At 39.8% G+C, this 17,690-nt stretch overlaps 1 long non-coding RNA gene across 2 annotated transcripts; it reads left to right on the forward strand.

Moving 5' to 3' along the window:
- Positions 1-10,150: 10,150 nt before the first annotated feature.
- LOC140500382 (uncharacterized) lies at positions 10,151-13,676 on the forward strand. Of its 2 annotated transcripts, none has more exons than XR_011965711.1 (2): positions 10,151-10,610; positions 12,779-13,676. It is a non-coding gene; the product is annotated as an uncharacterized lncRNA (long non-coding RNA). The 2 variants fall into 2 exon arrangements; XR_011965712.1 differs by lacking the exon at positions 10,151-10,610 and adding an exon at positions 10,876-11,030.
- Positions 13,677-17,690: the final 4,014 nt, after the last annotated feature.

Here is a 17,690-nt window from a genome sequence, read left to right on the forward strand (position 1 = left end):
TATGTACACACATATACAAGTGACTCACACACACAGACACACCTTTGTTATTATTTGTGTGTTTCCTTGGCACAGCCTATCTCCGTAGCCATAGGCACTGGTGAATCATCACAGGATCTCTGGATTTAGAGTTAGGAATAAATCCTCTACTCCAAACCCCTCATTTTCCAGATGAGAAAACTGAGACCAAGAGAGTTCAGTCGAGTTGTCCAAGGTTGGGAAGTAGAAAAATGAGGATTTAAACCCAAGTCCTCTGACTTTAAATCCAATGATTTTTCTGTTGTACCTCATTGTATCCAGACTACAGCTTTCCCATACTCTCTCTTCCCTTGCCTTGGTTATCAGCCTCTTCTCTCTGGTCACCAAAGAGAGTTCAAGGTCCCAAGAAAGTTTATGTCACTACAAGGAAGCATAAGTGGTTTTTTTTAAAATTGATTTTCCCTGGAACTGACTCAGGTCTGGCAGGGAAGGGCCTTAGAAATGGTCAGGCAAGGTTGGGGAATGGCTGTCTCCTTGGATTTCCTTTCCTTTGACTATTCCTACTTATGACTGTAGGTGACCCAGGGACAAATGGTCCATATTTCTGACTAGGCTTTGAACCATAGAGTCATAGCACTTAGAGCTGAGGATAACCTGATAACCAAGTTGAAATTTGCCTCTGAAAATCTGACCCATTGCTCCTGGTTTTGTCTTCCAAAATGAACAAAAGGAATCCTGCTTCCACCAGATAAACTTTCAAATACTTAAATACTTCAAGAAAGGAGGGAAATAAAAAAATTTTTAAGTGCCTACTATGTTTCAGACAGGAAATAAACATTCATGAAATGCCTACTATGTGCTAAACATTTACAAATATTATTTCATTAGGTCCTCACAACAACATCTTAGCATAGGTTCTATTTTGATCCTCAGACTACAGATGAGGAAACTGAGGCAGAAAGAGATAAAGTGACTTGCCCAGAGTCACACAACTAGCAAGTGTCTGAGCTCGGATTTTGAACTCAGACTTTCCTGACTTTAGGCCCAATGCTCTATCCACTGAGACACCCAGCTGCCTCAATACTGACTTGAACATAGCAATCTTATCTCCTTGTATAGTCTCTTAGTCTTTTCAAGTTAAATATCCCTATTTCCTTCAATTAATTCCCATATAACATAGATCCAAGACCCTTCACCACCCCAGTGAGTCCTCTTCAGTATGCTCTTTTCTTTGCTAATGTCCTTCCTAGATTGTCATGCTCCAAACTAAACCTAATATCACAGTAAAAGTCTGACCAGGGCAGAATGAGAGACTTTCATTTCTTGATTCCTAGAAACCATGCCTCTAAGAATGTGGCTTGCATCACAACGTGCTTTGACCACCATATCATACCTCTGGTTCATGATGAGCTTACAGTTTGTGACAACCTCCAAATCTTTTTTTTTTTTTTTAGAAAATGCAATCTTGTTAAGCTAAAGTACTAGAGCAGAATCTATTATGCCTCAGATGAAGTAAAAAAATAAAGCAGGGGGTAGCAATCATGATCTCAGACAAAGCAAAAGCAAAATTACACTGAAAAGAAATAGAGAAATATATCTTGCTAAAAGATATGCTAAACAATGAAGTAATATACAAAATTTACAGCAAGTTTCTCTGACGAAGGTCTCATTGCTCTCTCATATATATATATATATATATACATATATATACATATATATATATATGGAACTGAGTCAAATTTATAAAGATCATACCCATCCCCCAGTTGATAAAGTCAAAGGTTGTAAATAGGCAATTAAACAAAAAGATATCAAAACTATTTATCATCATATTAGAAATGTTCTAAATTACTATTGATTAGAGAAATGCAAATGAAAACAACTCTGAGGTACCACTTCCCATTTTTCAGAAATGAATAATAGTGTACTAATAAATTGTTGGTGGAACTAAGAACTGGTCCAACTATTCTAGAAAGCAACTTGAAACTGTGCCCAAAGGGTTATAACACTGTGCATACCCTTTGACCCAGAAATACTGCTGTTAGATCTATATTCAAAAGAGATTATAAGAAAGGGAAAAGGGCCCACATATATAAAAATATTTATAGCAGCCTTTTTTATGGTGGTCAAGAGTTGGACATTCAGAGATGCTCTTAAGTTGGGGAATGACTGAGCAAGCTATGGCATGTGATTGTGATGGAGTACTATAAGAAATGATGAGGAATATTTTCAGAAAAAAAAGATGGCAAGACCTATGTGAACTGATACACAGTGTTGTGAGAACTTGGAGATCATTGTGCATAGTAACAGCAGTCATAGTGATATAATGATATAATGATGTTGTGATGATCAACTGTAACTGATGCAATGATCTGGGACAATTCCAAATGACTCATGATGAAAAATGCCATCCATCTCTAGAGAGAGAACTGATAAACTCTGATTCCAAATTGAAATATAATTTTCTGACTATATTTATTTGCTATGGTTACATGTGATATGGCTAACATGAAAATGTTTCGCATGATTTCATGTTTAATTCATTAATATCATTTTTCTTGCCTTCTCGGTGAGTAAGGAAGTGTTGAGAGGGAGGGAAAGAATTTGAACTCAAAATTTTAAAAAAGGATATTACAAATAAAAAAGAATTGATTAAAAAAGAGAATGCTATCTCATCCTACCTCTTTTATTTTGAACTCATGATATTGATTCTTTAAACCCAAACTTAAGACTTTACATTTATCCTGATTAAATTGCTTCTTACTAGGGTCATCTCCAAGTTCTACGTTCTTAGGATGGTAGTCTCTGGGAGAGATCCACCAATGAGGAGAGGAGGACCCAAGAGTCCTTGAGAGTTGACATATGGAGGTACACATGACCACTAGGGTTAAGACTTCATCTGGATTCCTCTTTAATAATTTAATCTCTAGTGTTTGAACCACATAGGAGGTCCAGCTCTGGATGTAGCCTTAGAGAGCACTTATTCTCTTCTGTTTTTTTTTCACTGGTTCTTGGATTTCATTGATTTAGAGAGCTCCTAGGACAGCTGGGTGGCAAAGTGGATAGAGCACTGGGCTTGGAATCAGGAAGACTCATCTTCATGAGTTCAAATCCAGTCTCAGACACTTTCAAGCTGTATGACCTTGGACAACCCATTTAATCTTGTTTACCTCAATTTCCTCATCAAAATGATCTGGAGAAGGAAATGGTGAACCACCCCAGTATCTTTGCTAGGAAAACCCAAAAATGGGATCATGAAGAGTTGGACATGACTAAAACAACTCAAAAACAGAGAGCTTTGGTGAAGAGCTCCCTTTATCAATACAGATGAGCACCTCTGAAATTTACAGTCTTAGAGAGATGCCTAGGGCACATAAGCCAGTACACTGGAGATGGATGTTGACCCTAGGTCTTCCTGGCTCTAGGGTTGTCTTTTTACCCACTGTGACATGCTGCCTCTCATTTAACATTTGAGAAAACTGAGGCCATGAACTTGCCCAAAATCACACAGGTAGTAAGTAGTAAAGGTGGAGATCCTGTTTTCAAATTGAACATCTTTCCATGATTTCAGAGCAGGAAGAGACTCTAAGACATTAGAATAGGAAGGAATTTTGAACATTGCCTGTGAGCAGAAAGGGAGCACCCTTATTTTCCAGAAAAGCAGAGGCCCACAGAGATAGAGTGACTCATTCAAGATTATAAAATGAGTTAGTGGCATAACCAAGGCTGGGTAGTATACTATGGAGACCAAAAATCATGATTCTGATCTTAGGCTACATTAAGAGACAGTGAGTCATTTTCAGTTTTTCTGAATTTTCCTTTCTTCTTCCTCTTTTTCTTTCTATTAAAGAAAATTCTTTGTTATCAGAGATTCCATAAGAAAGGGAGTAGGAAGAGGAATCCAGGAGGAAATCCAGGTAACATTAAAAAAAAAACCCATTTTTATTTTGTCAATAAAATTCTATTTAGAAACAGAAGGGATGGGGTGTCCTGAATGACATAGGGCTTTTCTTGGTAGATTGGGCTGTGGCCAGATGACCTCTGCTGTGTTGTGTTTCTGGGCACCATGTCTGAGGAACAAACATTGCCAAGCTAGGAGAGAGAATAGGATGGTTAGAGGACTGGAGATTAGGTCTTATGAGAATGATGTGACAGAAATGAGGATTTTTGGCTAGAAAAGAGGCAATCAGCCAGTTAACATTCATTAATGTTGCTATGTGCTGGACACTGTGTTAAGCATTGGGGAGACTAGGAAACGCAAAGGACAGCTCCTGCCATCAGGGAGCTCACAATTTAAGGCGGGGAGACAATGTGCAAACAGCTATGTACAAAAAAGTTAGAGGACAAATAGGAAAAAATCAAGAAAGGGAAGTCCCTAGAATTAAGAGGAATTGGAGAGCAATCTGGAAGTATACCCAAAGAGTTAATGAACTGCTTGTATTCTTTGATCCAGCCATATAGAGAAAAAGGAAAAGAACCTATATGTTCTAAAATATTTATAGCAGCTCTCTTTGTACTGGCAAAGAATTGGAAATTACAGGGATTGTTATTGGGGAATGGCTGAAAAAGTTGTGTTATATGATGTGATGGAATACTATAGTGCTTTAAGAAATGATGAACTAGTTTTTTTTAGAAAATCATGGATAGAGTGACATGAAATAATGAGGAGTGAACCGAGAAAGTTGTATACACAGTAACAGCAATACTGTTTTAAAAACAACTTCGAGCCACTAGGTCTTTTTGACTATTATGAATACCCAAATTAACTACCAAGGACACATGAAGGAAGGTGCTGTCTGCATTTACAGAAAGAACTGATAAATAGAGTATGTATGGAATGATTTGACACTCACTCATTTGGGTCAGATGGTGGCCATCTCTAGGGAGGGGGGGAGAAGGAAGGAAAAAAAGAACTTTACATGATAACTTTATTATATATTTTAAAGGAAGAGCAAGCTGTACATACGAGATTTATAGTTTCATGTACAATCATCTTTTTTGTTTCATTATGTTATGGAAATATCTGTTTTATTTCATAAATTAAAAATAAAATAAATAAAAAAGAGGAATTGGGAAAAGCATTTTGTAGAAGGTAATATTTTAGCTGGGACTTGAAGGATGTCAGGGAAGTCACAAGGTAGAGATGAAGTGAGAAAGCATTCCAGGCATGGAAGGATAATCAGACAAAATGCCTGGAGCAAAGGGATAGAGTGTCTTGTTAGAGGAACATCCAGAAAGCCAGCTTCAGAAAAAGTCAGGGAAGACTTGGTGGGGAGGGGAATGGAAGATTTCTCTGTTTTTAAGTGTCTGAGAGGCTATCCTATGGAAGAGCAATTGTACTTGTCCTGGAGGACCCCAGGGTAGCATCTTTTTTATTTTTTATTTTTCATTTTTAACACAGTTTATAGTAGATAAAACAATTCAGGTCAGGCGATACTTCTTTTTAAAGCATTTACAATGTGGACCACAGAAGAATTTTTTTAAAACATTAACCAACTGAGACACAAATAATATTTAAGTTGCTAGCTTCATAAGCTCTTGACCTAATTGTCTCCACAGTACTGCTAAGAATGAAAGGACCCTAACTTATTGTTGTTGGTCTAAAGTCCTATGCCTAATAGCTTAATTTTAGACTTAACCTCTTATGTTCCCCTACCGATAATCTATAATTGGACAGATCTGGTATTAAGCTTGCAAACATTTTGACTATAGGAAATTGCCACCAAAGAGTAGGGACATTGCAGGGATACAATATCTCCCAAACTTCATGTCGGTTCCAGGCAGGATTAGATTATCCACTTGCATTCAGTCAGGCTTAAAGTCTGCCAGGTGCCAGTGGGGAAATTGAGTCAGGAGAATCCTACCTCAGCCCAGGCTGAACAGCTGCTTTCCCACCCTTCCCATGAGATCACCTTTTGCAGTTCATACCAGCATCTCACCAGTTTACTGACATCATGGGTTGGAGGCTCAGATCGCCTTTCTTGCTACCCATACCTGGAGTTAGACTCAGGAGAACAGTCACTTAATAGTCCCATAGCATCTAAAAAGTGGCAAGTTCCAATAACCAGGTTTCAAATATGATTATAATTTTCACTTTGGCTAAGGAACATCTTTTGAGGCAAGTCTTAAGTGGCTTACATGCCTTTCTATACATGTTCTCATTCCTGATTTAATAGCAATCATAAAATCAAATTTACCATTAAAACCTTAACTTTTCCATCAATGCCAAATTATACCCAAGGCTACCTTCCTGTAGGAAATTTAGATTGAAATTCTTTTCCCCAAACTAAAGATGTCATTGATTTATTCTCAGTAATTAATTCAGTCAATTGTTTTGATACTAATTGCTTTTAGCTCACTTTGTAACATATCCAATTTTTCTCCCCATCACTCCCCTCCCCCCACTTCCTAATACCTTTCATTCTGATTACTCCTTCCCTCCCTTCTATCACACCCCACCCTTCCCTTATCCCCATCTTCTCTCTTTTCTTGTAGGGCAAGATAAATTTCTATACCCCATTCCCTCTGGTTCTTATTTCCCGATTATATGCAATAATAATTCTCAACATTGGTTTCTAATACTTTGAATTCCAACTTCTCTCCCTCCCCACCTCCCTCCCCAGCCCCACTGAGAAAGGAAGCAATTCAATACAGACTACATGTGTGTTCTTTTGCAAAAGACTTCCATAATAATCATGTTGTATAGTACTAATTATATTGCCCTCTGTCCTATTCTATTCCCCCTTATTTTTTTCCCCTACAATTGACCTTGTCCCTTCTCGAAATTGTTTATTTCTAGTGACTCCCTTCTCCCATTTTCCCTCCCTTCTAACAATCCCCTCACCCCACTTGTCACCTCTTCTCCTTCTTTCCTGTGGTGTGATATAAATTTTCATATCAAATTTAGTGAGCATGTTATTCCCTCCTTCAGCCACATGTGGAGAGAGTAGCTTTATTCTGCCCCCCTCTCCTTCTCCCTTATCTCATCTGTTGAATAAGATTTTTCTTATCTCTTTTATGAGTTATAATCTGCCTTGTTCCATTTCTCCCTTTCTCTTCCCAGAATTTTCCTCCTTCACCCCTTAATTTTCTATTTTATTTTATGTTATTTTTTTGTGTGGATATCATTTCTTCTGATATAACACCCCTTTTACTCTCTATCTATCTATGTGTATGTGTGTGCATGTGTGAGTGTGTGTGTGTATGTACAATCTCTCCATCTACCCAAATACTGAGAAAAGATTCAAGAGTTAAAAATATTTTTTTTCCATGCGGTAATGTAAACACTTCAGCTTTAGAGAGTCTTTTATGATTTTTGTTTCCTGTTTACCGTTACATGCTTCTTTTGATTCTTGTCTTGGGAAGTCAAATTTTTCTATACAGATCTGGTCTTTTCCTCAGCATGAATGATTGAAAGTTGTATATATCATTGAATGACCATTTTTTCCCTTGAAGTATTATACTCAGATTTGCTGGGTAGGTGATTCTTGGTTTCAGTCCCAGTTCCTTTGACTTCTGAAATATCTCATTTCAAGCCCTTTGATCCCTTAATGTTGAAGCTGCCAGATCTTGTGTTGTCCTGATTGTATTTCCACAGTACTCAAATTGTTTCTTTCTAGCTGCTTGCAATATTTTCTCCTTGATCTGGGAACTCTGAAATTTGGCCACAATATTCCTACAAGTTTCTCTGTTTGGGTCTTTTTCAGGAGGTGATTGATGAATTCTTTCATATTTATTTTGCCTTCTGATTCTAGAACATCAGGGCAGTTTTCCTTGATAATTTCATGGAAGATAATGTCTAGGTTCTTTTTTGATCATGACTTTCAGATAGTCCAATAATTTTTAAATTATTTCTCCTGGATCTGTTTTCCAGGTCAATTGTTTTTCCAATGAGTTGTTTCACCTTATCTTCTATTTTTTCAAATGTTTGGTTTTGTTTACTAACTTCTTGGTTTAACTCATAGTCATTCATTTCCCTGGACTCAATTCTCTCTTTCAATGAATTATTTTGTTCAGTGAGCTTTTGAACCTTCTCCTCCATTTGGCTAACTCTGCTTTTTAAAACCTCCTTCTCCTTGTTGGCTTTTTGGACCTCTTTTTCCAATTGAGTTAGCCTCTTTTTAAAGCTGCTATATTCCTCAGCGATTTTTTGGTTCTCCTTTAGTAAGCTGCTAACTTGTTTTTTAAGGTGTTCTATTGCCTGAGCCAAGTTTAAGTCCCCTTTGGAGGCAGGGCCCTTGACTTCCTCTGACAGCATGCCTTGTTCTTCCTCATCTGAAAGGATGGGAGGAGTCACCTGTTCCCCAAGAAAGTAACCTTCTATGGTCTTATTTTTTTTCCCTTTTTTGGGCATTTTCCCAGCCAATTACTTGACTTCTGAGTTTCCTCTCCACACTCATCTGGCCTCCTGTTCCGCCAAGCCAGCACTTGGGGGCAGAGATTCAAATAAGCTGCTCCAAAACCTCAGAGACTTTAGGCAGGGGTGGGGCTGCTATTCAGTGTGAGCTTAAGATCAGTTCCTTAGGTTGGGGCAAGGCTACCACACGTGGCTCAGTTCCCTCAGGGGCTTTCTGATGAGACCTTCAACAATGGATCATTCTTTCCTACTTTTAGTGGAATGCTCTCAGCAACTTGTCCTCCTTCTGCAATGCCAGCAGATCTGGAAATTTTTCATTTATCTAGCATGGATATGATTATCATCAAGACATTATGAAGGACAAGCCAAGAAGCTGTTAGAATGAATGAAAAACAGAGTCACAAAGTCTGGAAAGAAGCTCCACCAAGAGCTGTTCTTTTGTTTTTCTTCAATTTTTCAACATTTTTATTTAAATTTTTGAGTTCCAAATTTTATCCCTCACTCCCTTCCCTCTCCCTTCCCTAAAATTGGAAACAATCAGATACAGGTTATATTTATGCAATTATGTAAAACATTTCCATATTCATCATAGGAACTCCCTAAGACTACAAGTTGCAGGGAAGGTTCTGACCTACGCTGATAGAATCCAGGAGTTCCATGGCCTAACGGTATGACAGTTGGAGTTCTTGTAATTTTCCTAAGATGCTGGTCAGCTGGAGGGGAGCTCAGAGGTTATCTTGTACAAATGATTCATTTTACCTAATGTTGTAAAGTCTTAGGCCCGTAATCAGGGGACTGAAAGTCCAGGCCTGGGTCTTCCTGGAGTACTATAGGGTCTGAGTTAGGTCTGGAAGTGACCTTTGATGTCCAGTAATCTAACCATCTTATTTTATATATGAATAAACCAAGGTCTTAGAGAGATGAAATGACATGCCCCAAGTCCCCTAGTCAGTAAATGTCAGTCAGGGATTTGAACCCAGATCTTCTGACTTCCTGTCCAACTCTCCTTGCCCATACACTAACTCTTCCTCCTAACTACCTTGTTTCTATAGAGGGCACCTCCATGACTACTTTTTTCTGAGGTTTTATCAGTGATTTAAATGAAGTCCTTTCCTCTAAACCCTCTCGTTCTTCTAACTTCTCTCTGTTTTGAGTGCATTGCCATTCACCCAGGCTCCCAGGTTTCAGAAACATCTCTTACACCTCTCCCCTTCTCTGCACTCTCAACACAATGACCCTAGTTCAGACACTTCTCACCTCTTGACTGGACTCTGGCTGCAGCCTCCTCATTTGTCTCTTGGACACCACCTTGGACTCTCTCCAAGCTGTGCTACACATGGCTACCAAATTGATATTTTTAAAACTTGTGTCTGAATAGGTCACTCTCCTGCTAAACCATCTTTGATGACTCCCTATTGTCTCCAGGATTAAATGCCAATTACTCCATCATGTGGCTCAAGCCTTTACTTCTGTTCTGATTATACCTTCCTTTACCTCATGTACACCATTTCTAGCCACAGTGGCCTCCTTGTTCTTCTCTAAGCCTGGTATAATTTCTCCTGCCTGTGGGTCTTTGTCTTCCTCATCTCTGTGCCTTGGAAATTCAAGTTCCCTTTAAGTGTCCCCTCAGGTCCCTTCTAGACTCCAAATCTATGAGCCTATGAGGAAATCCCTTTCATTTTACAGATGAGGCCTTCATTGATTACAAGTCTGAGATCAGATGAGACACCCAGATGGGTACTTCTGGGGTTTTTATAAAATGATTCTTTTACCCCTTTAAACCTCTGAATGTCTTTCATGGATGCGAGTGTGATCTCTAGCCTCTCCATTCTCTTTCCCTCATCTTGTTCTGTTCCCTCAGCCCAGACTAAGTCCTAACCTCAGCTCCAGAAGGATAGTGTCTGCTAACACATATCTTGGGGGCCCCAAGTTCATTGTATTGTATTCACCCAGCTGTAGTATGTATGGAATAGCTTTTGCAGAAGGATGGAGTCAAGGGTTCCATCCTCACATGTATCAAGAACCTCATTCTTCCTTATATTTTTAGTTCCTCCAGGTAAGAAGACTTGGGTCATCAATTCTTGTGCTTACTCAAGAAGTATATGGTCCTTCCCCAGGCTCCTGTTGTTGGACAGACCTCTGTAACAGTGTACTGACCATTGACCTCTGTGGGCTCTTTGTCACCTGTATGAACTGATCTGTAGCAGGTTGTAGCAGCCTTTGAGAAAGCAGGACCTACTCTCCACTCCTTGGAGCAAGTTGAGGAAACATTGAGGTAAAGCTGACCAGCAACCCAATAAAAGACCCAATGGAAAATCTAGACTAGTTGCTGTTGTTTGGACTCTAGCAAACTTGAACTCAGACTGGACTCCATTTCTAGACCTCTTGGTGGCTTCTTCTCCTGATCTTTCAAAGGTCACACTGTGATAGCCATCTGCAATATCATTCCACTAAAAGTATGAAAGAAGGGACATACCAGAGATAAAAAGGACACCAGCACTCTGTACTCTCATTGTCTTTATAGATCTGGGTGCTGGCCCTTGCCCTCCCCAAAGGCCCTCAGCAGCTTGTCCTGCTTCAGAAATACCAGTAGGTCTGGAAATTTTACATTTATCTGATATGGATATGACTGTCATCATGACAGATGATGAAGGGAAGTCAAGAAGCTTCCAAGAACGAATGAAAAACAGAGTCAGTAAGTCTGAAAAGAGCCCCCACTGAGAGCTGTTCTTTTTTAAGAAGACTAAGGGCCAGCTTAGATGCATGGATGATAAACTGAGAGACTTGAGGGAGGAGTGGTATATTTCTCTTTCCAAGATGGCCAGTGGTGCTTTTTTATGTTCTTTCTGTGAATCAAATGCATTATTGTAGCCACACCCTTGTAATTTGCTTCCTAGGAGTGGTATGAACAGTCATTCTATAAGGGATCATAAAATTTTAGAGTCAGTGAAGGCGTTAGAGAACAATAACAGTCAACAAATTTACCTTGAATTGTAAGGTTTATCAAGTGTTTGATTAAGAGATGACTTTGAAGGTAGAAGACCTGGGTTCCCATTCTGTCTCTGACATATTCTTGCAGTGTGGCCCTAGATATGTTTCTCCCAGTGCTCTTGGGAACTTCCTGAGTCTCCAAGTTGCAGGGAAGGTCTCCTGTATTGATAGTGAGTCTAGGAGTTACCTAGTTTAATGAAGTTTCAGAGGTAGATCTTATCCCTTTCCTAAGCTGCTGATAAGCCGGTGGACAGGAATGTGGGTGTGTGGGGGAGCCTGCGAATGATTCATTTTACATAATATTTTAGTTTATTCTTAGAAACTGATTGGAACATCAAGATAGGCTTTCTGTAACAGGTGACTCTTGAGCTAAACTAAAGAAAATAAGCCTTTGAACAATCCCAGGAGTATAAGGGATGCCTTTCCTAAACCAATTCATCATTTATTCCACTGTGTTCAAGTATCAAATGCTAATTGAATGCATTGTAGAAAACATTGTAAGCTGCTGCTCCCAAACCAGAGACGCTTTCAGTTTAGTTGGGGAGATGAGATGTGAGAAAACCTGAGAAGTTAACAGTAAAGCATGTCACAAGACATTCTGTAAATACCAAATGGGCGAGTGAGAAATAGCAATTGTCATGAACTCAGACAAAGTGATCCATGAGGGCTGAAGTTTCATTTTTATAGCGCCCCCCTTTAATGCTTATACAGCTATTGTCTTCACAATTTCACTGTGAGGTAAGTTGTACAAGTATTATTATCCCCATTTTACAGATGGGAAAACAAAATTTCTGAGATGTGTCTTGTCCTGAAGGGATAGCTATGCAACCAAAAAACCACATGGCCTTGGGTAAATTACCCTCTAGGGATCTCGGTTTCCCTGATCTGTAGAACTGCTCAAGAAAGGGTGGAGAGGGGTGAGTGACACATCCGAAATAATCTCTAAATCCACTTTCAATTCTAAAATAAATTTTTGAAAGCTATGCTAATGGCCAAAGAGGTTTGCCCTTGTGCCCTCAAAAAAGTTAATGGATCTATTGCCTAAGAGAGAACTACCTGGTTAGAACCCTGTTGTGACTCCTTTTAATAAGCAGTTCCTGAATCAATTTGAAATGAAGTCCAGGAAAACTACACAGTGAGGACAAATGTCTGGAAAAGTTATACCTGGTCTTCATGTTCATGTCTAGTGTTTCCACAAGGTAGTTGAGGACAGGGTCATTTCCTGGGGGCTGTTCCTGGTGAGGGACAGATTTTCTGTACCAGCTGGGCCAGGAGGGCTATCTAAAACTTTCTCAGTTGAAGAAACTTTATCATGTCCACCCTTAGGTCTTCTATGGCCTCCTGGCTCACCAAGTGCTCTCCCTCCTGGTCAGGTTCTTCTTCCCTCATCAGCTGAACTTCCTAATTGAAATGATCACCCTCGTTCACAAGTTTTTTGTTTTTTTTTTCCAGGACAGCCTTTTGAAGAGCTTCCATTGAGTCCTCTTCCTTCTGGTTTTCCACCTCTAGTGTCAGGCTATGGCCCCCCTCCTGGTCCTCCATCTCCATAGCAGAGACCATCTCTGTCTCTAGGCCCTTTACCATTTGTCCACCTCATTCTCTGGGGCCACCCTCATGCTTTCTCCTCCTCCATATCTTCCTAGACCACCTCTAGGTGCCCCCCAACTAGCTCCACAAGTGAACCCACAAAACAACAGTGACATGCTAACATCAGATAGCTGGGATCTACCACTCACAGACCCATACGGCCAACCTGTGACTACAGGCCCTCTAGAAGAGAATACCATCAAATGAAGCAGAGTTTGAAGAAATCATGAATAGAAACAAGGTGAATTCAAGCAATGCTACTTCAAGATCTTTGTCTGATGCCAGTGCTGTGATTCTGGGAGTGCTATTAAGGATATTTGGTAATTGCTGTTTCCTTAATTAAAGAATCCAAAGTACTGTTGATTATCATCGCAAAGGGCTTATCTCTTTGCAGGATATAGAATTGAGTCCAAATCTTATCTGGACCGAGAAGATGTGGATGATCAAGAACGAGAAGGACCGCAGTAGAGCCAAAGAAAAAAACAGACGTCACAAATCCCATAGTAGAGATTGTCACGATGATTATTATAGACAGAGAAGCAGAGAACAAGGAAGACACTGGGGTTATGACCAAGACCATGATTAAGGATGTGATAGAGAGTGAGAGCATTGGCACCATTAAGAAAAACTGAAGGAGGAGGAATGCATTGGGAGACATGGGGGAAAATGAAGCTTGTCCAGCTATTTGCTTCTTGGAGATGAACTGATTCTGTAAGGATTCATGGATAAAAAGGATAGTAATAGATCTGAATAAAGAAAATCTGTACCAATGCTAATGAGTAACTCTATTTTTACTCTTTGTGTTTCTTAACTGTTGTGTTTGGAGGAAAAACTGTGCGATTTAAAAGTTACGGCTTTTACAATTTTATTACTGGTAATATACGTTTGACCATTATAATGTGCAAACAACTAAAAGAAAAGGAGCAAGTAAATGCTAATGTTTTTTAAAATAGTAATTAGTGTTCACCTGAAAATGTCTGTCAATAGCACCACTTTGATGGCAATAGATGAGATGTTATAATAAACTGTTTAATGGGGAAAGGTATTTTCCAATTCTGATGACGTATAATCACATCACTCAGGATTGCTCTCTGACCTCTGGGCTCACCACACCTAATTATTAAGAAAAGGAAGGGAACCTTGCTAGTTTGCCTCCTGTCAACGTCACTTGCAGAGTTATTTCCTCTGACAGTAAAGGAAGATAAAGGATGCCCAACCCAGGTCATGCAATATAAAACTAGCCCAGAGATGGACAGTCACCAATCTCTGACCCAGGCTAGACAGCGATCAAGATGAAAGCGGAATGGTGGCAACTCTTACTTCTACTGCTGCTGCTGGACCAAGGTAAGAGGTGTGGGAAGTGGGGGAGATGGCACATATCCTGGGGAGCTGTGCCATTTATCTAGTGGGAAGAAAAGCTAGGATTGGCACTAAGGTCTCTTGGTTCAAGCTGGAGTACTGTGTCCAGTTCTGGAGACCACATTCAAGAAACTGATAAACTGGAACTTGTCCTGAGGACATTCTAGAGAAATCCTGCCATATAAGAAGAACAGCTAGCATTTATATGAGCAAGTCAGGACTGGAACTCAAAGCTCTTGGAATTGAATTCCTAGTGAGTCTAGAGTAAAGGAATTCATGGAATTCTCTCTCATTAACACTGGCAAAGCAATCAGATAAGCAGAATTCATAGTAAATATCTTCTCGGTAGCCTTACAAAGCATTAAGAGAAATAGGGATCAGAGGGAAAGCTGCAACCAGATGGATTTCCCCTGGATGTAAGGAGACATTTGAACAATTATAGAGACTCAAAATGGAGGCTGTTGCCTGGTGTGGTTACCAAATTAATAGCTCCAATTTCTATAGCTAGCACTTTAGAGTTTGCAAATGGCTTCCCTCATAAGAGATGGTGTCAGTTTATCACATTCGCTTTACTGAGGTCCTACACAAGACGAAGACTTTGTCACAGGATGTCAGCATTTGAAGGAACCTTTTATTTTTGTCTGGATCTGCCATTCCATCATCCTGGGGGAACTTCTGGTATGGAAATTCCCACTATTGTTGCAGAGGGCATTCTGCCAGAATAGAGGGTCTTAGAGAGTTATCTGGAGGTACTGAGAGAGAGTCAATATCTAGCTCATGATCAACAGAGATAGTATGTTTCATAGCAATGACTCAAGTTCAGGTCTTCCTGACTCCAAGATTTGCCCTCTATTCAATTTGATTAGTTTTTGAAATAAATTTTTATTCAATTTTTTGAATAAAATTTTTACTCAATTTTAATTAAGTTTATCAGTTCAATTTATCAAGCATTTATTAAATATCCATCATATTCAAGGCACTGTGCTAAGCTCTGGGGGTACAAAGATACAAACAGAATAAACACAGCTAAAATTTATAAAGCATTTTAAGGTTTTCAAAGTGCTTCGAAAATATTCCCTTGTTTTGTTCCTACAACAACCTTGAGGAGTGGGTGCTCTTATCATCCCCATTTTACAGGTGAGAAAATGGGGTGGGGGAACATAGGTTAAGTGACTTAGTCAGGGTTACAGAACTAGTGAGTCTCTGAGGCTAGATTTGAACTCAGACCTTACCGTCTCCTCTTCCAGTTTCACCAACTTTTGTTCCTGCTCTTAAGGAGCACACATTCTCTATTCCGTCATGTAGTAAGCTTCCCATCGCTGATGATATAGGTTGTAGACCTCTTTAGAGCTCATATTAGAATCTAAACTCCTTGAGGGCAGGAACCAATTGGACTTTTCTTTGCACCCCCAGGGCTAAACCCAATGTCTGACTCTCATAAGCATTTAATAAATGTTTGTTGACTGATTGAGATCAGGATACAGAGAAAGAGCCTGGCTATGGAGCTAGAGTATCTGGTCTTGGATTTTGTCTCAGACTCTTACAATTTGCGTGGCCTTCAGTAAGTCACTGGACCTCTCCAGGCTTTTCCTCATCTATAAATTGAGGCAGTTGGAGTTAATGGCCTCTGAGGTCCTCCTCCTATAGAGCGGTAATGGTGTTCTTAGTGATGCTGCAGGAGAGGTTGTGTAATCCCCTGGGCAGAGGGTTGAGGGAAAGGCAAAGGACACTGGAGGAAGGGAGGGTGCTCTGGACTTCTTTCTAGCTGGACGGTGTAGGAGTCTGATCTGAAAATTCTCCTTATCTTCTTTTTGTTTTGTTTTGTTTTTGCAAGGCAATCAGGGTTAAGTGACTTGCCCAGGATCACACAGTAAGGATCTAAAGATGGATTTGAACTTAGGTCTTCCTGAATTCAGGGCTGGTGCTCCATCCACTACATCACCCAGCTGCCCCAATTCTCTTCATCTTTTTACCCTTTTGTAGTATAAGGATCTGGACCACAGAGGATGAGAGCCAAGACAGGATGGGATATTGGCCTCGGCTGGTAGCATTTCTGTTCCCCAGGGCAGGGTAGGGGCACCTACAAGATAAGAACCCGCATTCATATAGTACTTTGATGTTCTTGACATGTCATGGGAGCCTCCCACCAACCTTTGGGAGGTATTCCAGGTATTGGCTTCCCCATTTTTACAGATCAGGAAACTGAGGCTCAGAGAGATGAAATGAGCTAGCTGCTAAGTAGAACAGATTTGAACCTAGACTCTAAGCCTAGCATTCAAGCTATGGTGGCACTTGCTTTTTTCTCCATGGGGTCCCCATGTTGCACCAAGGACAGTCTCTAACTGACTTATATGTCTCTCTCCCATTGTAATCTCCATAGTCCTGGCCTTGAAATGTCATCAGTGTGTGGGGATTGGTGACTGCCTGAAGCCTACAGATTGTAACAACCAAACAAAATATTGCCTGAACACGTGGGATAGTGAGTATCTATCTGCGGGCCAATCCCAAGGGGGAAGATGGATTTGATTTATAATTATTCACAAAGACCAATGATGAAAAAATAATAAAAGCATATATTTCCATAGATTTTTAAGGTTTACACAACACTTTACTCATAAGGAAAGTGTTAGGCAAGTATGATGATTATACCTATTTTATAGATGAAGAGTCAGCCTCAGAGAGGAGATGTGACCAGGTCACAGTCATTGAGCTATTGAGAGAAAAAGGCAGGATTTGAACTCCATCGCTAGACTCCAAACTCAGGTGGTTCTTTCTCTTAGATAATGACTTAAGATTTACAAAAATTCTCTATGGTCTTCTCAACAGCCCAGGAAAGGGGCAGAGTAGGGATTAGCATAGGAGGTAGTGTAACCTCTATTTGATCTTGAACATATCCCTTTCTCTCCTTTATCCTCAGTTTTCTGCCCTGAGATGGTTGGACTAGAATAGGGATTCTGAATGAGCATTTTGTGTGTCATAGATGACTTTGGCAACCAAGTGAAATCAATGGACTGGACAATAAATCTTGGAATAATGTTTTAAATTGCAAATGAGATAATACACAGGATTGCAAAGGAAGCCAACAATTTTGATTGATATCAAAAATATATTTACAAAACCAGTTTCACAGGTCCCAAGAATACTTGAATTAGATGATGCAGAATTTTGACTGTCTATGGTTCTATGATATGAGGTATTGTAGCCTGTCAGAAAAAGCCACCAGTTTGGATTTTAGGAGATGTGGGCTGGAGTTCAAGTTCATGCACTTATTAGCTGTGTGACTCCTCCCTGAGCCTCAGTTTCCTTCTCTATAAAATGGGGATAGTGATATTTGAATGATCTCCCTCATAGGGTTTTTTTCAGGAAAAGAATTTTTAAATCTTCAATGTGAGCTCTTGGTATTTCAAGTTTCAAGAGG

Source organism: Notamacropus eugenii, chromosome 4, assembly GCF_028372415.1.
Source record: "Notamacropus eugenii isolate mMacEug1 chromosome 4, mMacEug1.pri_v2, whole genome shotgun sequence".
Taxonomy (NCBI): domain Eukaryota; kingdom Metazoa; phylum Chordata; class Mammalia; order Diprotodontia; family Macropodidae; genus Notamacropus; species Notamacropus eugenii.